This window comes from Vanessa cardui, chromosome 2, assembly GCF_905220365.1.
Source record: "Vanessa cardui chromosome 2, ilVanCard2.1, whole genome shotgun sequence".
Taxonomy (NCBI): domain Eukaryota; kingdom Metazoa; phylum Arthropoda; class Insecta; order Lepidoptera; family Nymphalidae; genus Vanessa; species Vanessa cardui.
In genome coordinates this window covers 7,489,741-7,498,679 of record NC_061124.1, presented here as the reverse complement: position 1 = coordinate 7,498,679, position 8,939 = coordinate 7,489,741, and the positions used below count along the sequence as shown (strand labels likewise).

At 30.9% G+C, this 8,939-nt stretch overlaps 1 protein-coding gene across 1 annotated transcript in view; it reads left to right on the top strand.

The window, feature by feature from the left end:
* Window positions 1–4,073: 4,073 nt before the first annotated feature.
* The window catches only part of LOC124538703 (zinc finger and BTB domain-containing protein 5), a 48,940-nt gene continuing 44,074 nt past the window's right edge, over window positions 4,074–8,939 (top strand). The window contains exon 1 of the mRNA XM_047115856.1: window positions 4,074–4,405. The gene's annotated coding sequence lies outside the window, so the exon portion shown is untranslated. The remainder of the gene's footprint in view (window positions 4,406–8,939) is intronic.

The window sequence follows — 8,939 nt, the reverse complement described above, 5'->3', positions numbered from 1 at the left end:
AAAATTAAAACACCTATTTTATTATAAAATACATTTTGAAATGTCCATTGTGATAATCATGATTACATCCTCCCTACGGATCCTGATTAAGACTCTAAGACTCTAACTGAAAACATGACACATTATAGTTAACCAGTGTGTACGAGTACAGATGCACTCTCAATTATTTTACTTTCATAGTCCAATGTGAGAAAAATCTGTCACAAAAGGATCACGAGCTTGTACATTTTTTCTAAATTTGTTTGCTACTGATAATATCTTGGACAAAAACAAGAAATATGATAGGGCAAATTCTAGTTCAAAAACTCGGGTTTTCATGTTTTAAAACAAAGCAGTCTTACGAATAGATAAATAAAGCAGTTTGTTACTTAATGTATTTTGTTGTAGGAAAACTTTCCTAGAACGTAGCATTAGAACTTAATAATATTTAAGTTGCGAAAAACTATTATTTCCATGTATGGACGCAAAAAAAACCGTACTCATGGTTTAATCTGGGTTTGATTTGGTCCACATAAACATCAATCTTTTCATAAGGGGATCCCTTAGACGATTCTTCTTTGTTATAAAGCTTATAGCAATATACTATTAAGATACATTATCAAAAGCAACAGTCTCTTATGTACTTACATCTACATAATATACTAAACATATATTTCGAAAAATACAGACCTAGTCGAACACTAACTATATGTACGTATAGATTTCCAAGAACTGGTCTCATTACAATAACTTGCAAATGCCAATTCATGTTATAAATAATAGTAATAATATGTAAATTAAAATAAAATTTATTATATTTTATTGTGATTAATTGTGTTTGAAATTCATAATTTAAATAATTATTATTTTTACGAGAACCGATGACTTAGTAGAGCGAGTACATCTATTTGAGCGAAGGTCGTGGGTTTAAGCGCGATGAAGAAAATGTTGAGAAACCGGCTTGTGTTGGAAGAAATTTTGAGCCACGTATATGTACGTCAATCCAATAATAACATAGCAAATTGAGATCTGCATTTTTTCTTTTTTTGACATAATAACAACCTGACATTAAACAACAGTGGAAATTTTATGAGATTACTTCTATTTTGAGCAAAGTTCACTTCGATTTAAATACTGCAATAATAAAAATAATATTGATGTAATATATGTAAACAAAGTATAGAATGGAATTCTTAACACTAAATTATAACTTTATTTTTTGGGCTTTCAAGCCATCCCTGGCCCTAATTACGGGTTGGGTTGGGTTAGCAGCGTTGAATTTCCGCCATTTGAAAAGCATATCGGTCCGTCGCATAAACTATTTCTGAACTTTTCAGTGCTCCGTTTAAAATTGAGCGCTCGAAACAAAATAGTTTATATTATAATTTGTCCAAACAAATGAAGATTATTAAACCCTAAATTGCCGTATTCCATAAGTTTTACTTATAGCTCAGTTATATTGTGAACTACATTTATTTTTCATTGATATAATATATTTATTTATAATATTACTTCTTCACTTTACTTCTAAGTTTACGATAACATCTGCATCGAAGAATTATAGCATCCCTTAAGCATACCATACCTTATTAAAAATAAATATGGTAACATATACCAATGATATAAATGCGAAAGTAACTCTATCCCAGTATCTGTCTGTCGCTCTTCCACAGCCAAACTACTGAATCTGATATGGGTTGAATTTGATGAAATTTCGAATGAAGCTAGCTGATAAGCAAATCAAAGGAAATCCACAGGCTACTTTTTATACTTAATAGGTACCTGACAAGATACTCTGAAATGTGAGTGAAGTGAAAATATTAAGAAGTTATAAAAGAACAAAGTGTCCTAAAGATATGTGTTATGTAGGGGCCTTATTCGGCCCTGTGCATTATAGACAATGTTATAATTAGTACGGTCTTATCGCTCTTTCTAGGATATGTATATATATGGATAGATATATTAGGTCTCATTCTTCAATCATTAAAACATATCATTATTAGCTTGTGTCTAATGCGGACAATCGTATCACGTATACCATTAATTGAAACGTAATAATTAAAAAACCCTAAATCATTATTTTAAAATTATTGTTATTATTAATAGATAAATAAATATTAAACCGTTTATATTCTAACTGATAATAATTGACGTATTTAATATGCCTATAAGAATTTATTTAATTAGAGTATTACATTTCTGAGTGCAATAAATAAGTTTAACCTGCATTGGTGATCTAAATAGCATAGTAGACTTTGTAACGTTTGTTGCTACTTTGATTAATATAATAAAATAAAAACGATAAATAATTATTCGTATTTATGACATTATAAAATTTTAAATGTTCGTTTTACTTGTAATCAAATTGTTGTTTACAATTTTTCATACATTTTTATGTACATCAGAGAGATATAACCTCTTAAATTGGGTTACTTAGCCTTCATTCTACATCTGCAATAGGAGAGGCGATGGTCGGTCCTACAATATGTTAAATTATTTATTTTTTCATTTATAGTAAAAATTTCAAATTTTAGGTATATTTTATTAAAACGGTACATGGATCTGAAGTCTATTGTGTTTGTCGCAACCATCTAATTAAATTAGCCTCTCAATGAAATGCCTAGCCACTTTATTAAATGACGTCGTTCAATCGGCGGCCTAAATGACGTCAGCCAATTCATCTTCCGTTAATAGAATAGGGATGCTCCTGAAAATAAGGATCTTGCTTGTATGAAGTTTACACGATCAATTAGTGTATGCTAAAAACATTGAGTTGTTGGAGCTGGTTTCCATGCAGGATATTAACAATATTACATATAGGTACATCATCATCGTCATCCTCCTGCCCTTATCCCAAGGTACTTGTGGTCGGCGCAGCGTGTGTTCTTCTTTCATACTTCCCTATCTGTAAAGAAGTACGTATATGTAATATACAATATTACATATACTTACATGTTGGATATTTGTAATTTGATGGATGTAAACGAGTAACTTACCGAGTTTTTTTTACCGTTTCTTCTCGGTAGAATTTAATTGAATTACTCGGTAGTTTTTTATTGAATTTATCTTGTCAATTGATGATTTAAAAGCGTTTGTACTAAACTCTCTGAATAAACTTTTTTTTTTGTTATAATAAAATTGAAAGACGTTTGTGAGCTTACGTGATTACGGTCATATAAAATAAATAATAACTTACCTTCAACTAATAATTGAACGAACCAATAACTATTGTTTCGAGAATTCGATTGACTGAATGCAGACAAAGCCCAGTATTTCTATTTAATTCGGCCATATAATAATGTATTGTAATTTGCGCTTAAGAATATTTTTATAACTTGCAAGTTGCATAGCAATCTAAATGTTGAGAAACGGATTAATATCAGATGATATTAAAAAAATATTGAATAGTATGAGATTTGTCAACGTTAGCGGTTAATTTAACAAAAAAATTATATTCCTATGTAATAGACGTGGGTTTCTACCACTACAAGCTTTAAAGTTGCAAAACATGACTTGCAATTATCTGGATCTCTAGGATAACCTTAGTTGTCAATAGGCTAGTATAATAGCGGTGAATAGACGTGGTTCATCAGAATGTTATATCATGATTCATGACCTTATTGGACTATCTGTGTACGTGATCTAATTTCGGTAGGTGAAGGTTGTTAAACAAAAGGTTAGTTTAAACAATGAACAAGGTATACGAGACAAAATAATAGCCCAAAAATTATAGTGAAGATACGTAGTTAGAGCTAAGTCTAGACTCTGGCCTAGTTGCAGATCGCGCTGGGAGACGTGTGTTATTGCACAAACACCAAACTTAAATTATTGACTAGATATTATAGAAGTAAAATAAAGCCTCGGTACTACGTGCGGCAGCGCGGCCGTGCATACCGAATCGTAAGATCAAAGCACGCATAGGTACTTTACCAACTCCGACACCCACACGACTTTATCGGGTCGCGACTACGTATGTGTTCGTGTAATAGAACACACAGGCGCAGACGGCAACACTAATAAAAGTATAATAAAAGTTACCAAGACAGAAGTGCGGCGTACGGTACTATTTGTTTGGAGGGAGTTTGGAGGCACTCATACAAGCGAGGGAGAGGCTGTGTTGGCGCGGCCTGCTAGTTTACCGTTGCAAGGCGCGTTGTGCGGCCGGACGCTCGACCGTCACCCGCGCGCCGCCGGCACCCCGTAGCCCGGCCTTCGCAACTTCCAAGCCACCACCACCCTCGCCTTCCTGGACTTTACCCAGGACTTTATTATTTCAAGCTTTGTGTACTCCAAGGGGTGTTTATGGACTAATAACTACATGTCTTGTTCTCTAACTCAGAGACGAAGTGCTACTACTCGTGCTTATTACACTGAAGTGCTAATCCCAATTCTGGTTCTTTATTGGATCGCCTTTATATCGTCGAAGGTAAGTTTTTAGTTAAATATTACTTTATACATTTCACAGTAATTGTATTAATAAACCTGTCGCTCGCACATAACTTAGTAGAGTTAGTCGTGACTAATCTCAATAGTAATGTATCTGCATGATAATATTGTAATAAAAACAATAATTGTAAACTTATATGCCAGTATAAATATTCTGGCAGGTGACTTATCGTGAAGTATTAGTGCATAAACATTTCAAAGGAATATATTTATTTCTAACATACCAAAAATGATTTATTGAAAATGACTAAGATATTTTTAATCTCTAGATTGTAAAAATTTTGCAATTTTTTTTTCTACATCTGTTGTATTTAATACATATGAAATCCTTCATATCAACATATATATTTTTCTTTTTTTTATTACTAGTATATCAGGTTATAGAAATAGTGCTTAACTTTAAAAATTTCGTCGTCTACAAAACCACAGAACGAAACTAGTTACTAAAACTTGGAGATAATAAATACGTTTAGTAGAACAAAAACTTGTTTTACTTTATGCCATGTGGCTATATTATCTCTACACATTGGAATTTTATACAGCTATTAAATAAGTTGCAACGCACGTTTGGCAATCATTCTTTCCGCGTTTTCGGCAATGATTTTGACATTCTAACACACATATAATTGTGTATGTATTTGAATTATTTTAACATTATTGTAATACTTTAATGCTATATTAACTTAATTTGTATCTATTTGTTAATTTTGTTATTTATGGGAGGGTTAATGTTTAGTTGCCTATTAGTATTCTGTGTACAATCATAACCTCATACTTACATATCGATACCAAGAAAAGTCATCGACTGAATAAATACCCAGGGATTTGATTATTTCCATACAAACTTTAACACTACATATTTGAAGGTTTTTTAAATGGAAATTTTTGTAGGTGGGAAATTTCATAATGTGAGAAAATTAACTAGTTCAATGAAATTAAATATTCATTCCATATAATTACGTTCTATTTCTCGTTAAAATGAAGTATAAAACAGCATAATCATTTTTTTAAGCACATCAAAATTTCTAAATGTAAACATTTATGAAATTACAAATTGTGTTAAACAAATCTAGCACCATCCAGTTTAAATTGTCTTGTTTAATTATGATTCCTTCATCGAAACAAGACATCAAGGAAGTGATTCATGCCTATTTCAGGTTGATAATTGCCTTATTTGTTTTTAACTTGAACGGGGAAATTAACGTTTCATAGAAACTTTTTTGTCGATTCTTACTACTTCACTATTTCTTTTACAAATAAAAAATATGCTCTATTTATTGTGCGGTTGCGAACACAACGCAAGTAGAAATTATATCGGATTGATTTATATAAAATTTGTAATGCTAATACAAGCGTTATATTTAACTTATACATATAATATTTGCATTATATTATTTATATCTTTCTAGATTTATTGAGTTGATGTAAAGAGTTATCTAAATTTTTATAAATCTCTATATTAAGATTAATTTAAATTTGCTCGTAGTAAATTTGAAGAGCTAACTCCTTACTATATTCTTAAAATAAAAATAATATTAATTATAACTTAAGTAAGGTCTAACTAAAAACTTATTTATATATTATACAATTAATTAAACGCTATTTGATTAAACTTATACATAAGACAGGTAAAATAAAGATTCATAGATAAAAAAAACTACCGTAGAAAATAACCTCATGAAAATAGAAACAACATAAATTATCAGGAACAGAAAAGACGTTCGAAATTGATTCATTATTTAAGAAAAGATAGATTAATGTTGATACAAATAGAAAATCCAAAAAAAATTGCAAAGGAATATCATTTGTAATATAGGAGTTCCACTTTTTTTATCATTTTTCATTGAAAATCAAATCATTACAAATATAACAAATCTCGACAAATTAAATTCAAGAAAAAAAAGCATAATGAAAAGTATAAACATTTTCCGCCAGAAAAAAGTTTCGTTAACATAAGAAGTAGTGCGTCCATTATATTAATTCTATTGACCCTGTAGTTAATAATTTTTTTGAGTGCATGCAATCACAATTTCGGTCTATTTTCAATTGATATCGTTTATGATTTCATTAAATAAATATATATTTTTTTATAATAAATTAACTACTGCGTAAAAAAAGAACTATAACAGTTTAAGGTATATTAAAGTTGTGCTCAAATGGAAGTAATTTTTTAAATTTTTTTATTCGTTTAGCTTAATTATATTTTCAAGGATTTATTATTTTTACCGAAATATTGTGAATAAAATAATATTTAACACACATTTTATTCATTATTTAACTGCTATAAATTAACATTTCTGATTCAATTCTCCATGGAGATATGTCCTGTAGGCGTAGGATTTAAATGCCTCGATGACGTGAAGTTAGCTATTAACTGAGTAGGTAACTGTTGCATATTTATGCTTTTTAATCCGTTCGACATCAGTTCATACAAGCATTTTTATTATAATAAATGCAATAATGCTATATGGAAGTAATAAAGCACTTTATATCAGTGATTTATATATCCACGCTGCGTCACCGCTATGTGTGTAGGTACGTTTATTGTTTGGTGATATTTGCAAGAACTTTTATCATAAAATAATGTAATCGTGCACTAATAGTGCTCATTGCTGTTGCCTAGTGCAACTCGGTTAGATATAATCAATTTAAATTTTCAGCGAGATGAAAAATGTATTCGTGAGACAAAGACTTCAACGCGTGCCATGCTCGGTCTATGATTGCATAAACACTTATGAAATACTTTTGTGTTTAAAAAAAATCCTTAATAAGTTTAGTTATTAATTATAAGAGTGTTTGGTAAATATTAAATGTAATTTATATATTTAAAATAAATGTGAATACAATTCAGATATTTTATTTTAATATTGCAAACCATAGCAATTTATTAATAAGATAAAATGCGATAGTGTTTCGTGGAATAAGTAATAAGCAAATATTTTACTGACCACAAGAATATCAATATCAATATCCAATAAAATTAATCAATTTATATTGAAGCCCGATGAAAACACAAATTCAATCGTGACATATGACTGCTTATCTAACTTAGCTGCGTACAATATTGTAGTTTGCATTTCAGAAACATTACCAAGAATTCGCCTATGGCAGTAGAGAGATGGCATTAAAGTCGGCGGGCGCGGTAGGGGCGTAACTTGCATTGTTCGAAATCGCGGCGTGCAATAATATCTATTACCCTATGAGCATGAGCCGATGCGGTGGAACCATGCTCGCTTTACGTAACAGTGCTCCGTACAAAGGCTCGCGTTTGTCCCACGGTCCTGCTGCGGCTCGTTGAGAATCTCAAAGTATTGCTATTAAATAGATAAGAGATGTCTCATACTTAATTGCTGCATCTATTTTTATATTTTTTATTCAGAGTAGTATTAAGACGACAGTCAATTCCTTACCATATCGGCAAAACCACTGAATCGCATGTAATCAAATTTGACAGGTTAAGCATGCAACTTGGGGCTAAGGTCATACATGTATAAGTTATGACAAAAATGTTTTGGACGTGGATGGAGTAAGTGGTGAGAAATCTATCAAATTACGAATATAAAGTTATCAGTTTAAACAAAAAAAAATATTAGGATCTTTTCATAATGTTCAATTCAATCTTTTTAAGTCATTATAATAACTAATCATGTATAATATTTTGGTAATTACTATCAAATTGAATCTGGAAGTTCGAAAAAGTATTTATACTACTGACCCTTGTTTTCAAAAGTATAGTAGACAAGTTGTAATAGCAAAAACATTTTTTGTGACTGAAGCTAATATCGTACTCGCCTTACGTTTAATAACATTTAGTTTACCTACATTTTTTAAGATGTCAACAAAAGTCAGATCACTAAAAACTGTAATTGGTGTGGACAAGTTAAATCGGAGTGAAATGACCGGCCGCCTTGACCCTTGCGGGCGCAGACGCTAGGCGGAAGGTTGGTGCGCACCCGACCGCGACGTACTCCTGCGTAGAAATTGTTCGTCCTTGTAACAGCACAATGCTTAAACTTTGACCCTGAGTGAAAACGGCACATCTCTTGAAGAATATTCATTAAATTATTATGGATAAATTGATTTATGATTGATTACTTGAAACCCATTCATTATGATACCGGCTGTGTAATTAAAAATTTATCTCTTTTGCTTCAAAGAGATATTCACACACGTTTTAAAGTTTATGAAACTATTAGATATACTTAAATTAATAATGACATATTGACATTTGATAGCAAGAAGCGAGACGAATTGCTTTAACGATATCCTGTCTTTAATTTTTGTATAGGAAGTATGGTCTACATTTAACTTCCTTTAAATCACATACGACCAAATTATTTCCGTCCTCTTTTCTCTTTAAGAGAAATTTGTTTGTAAACCCCAATCTTAATAACTTTAATTTTGATTTTATCTGTCGCTATAAATTAAAACATACTTTAGCTTGGCGCCAAATAATTGGTAGGTATAAAAAGTGAGTTGTACCTACGTGAGACGAACTTTGATAAAACAATTAA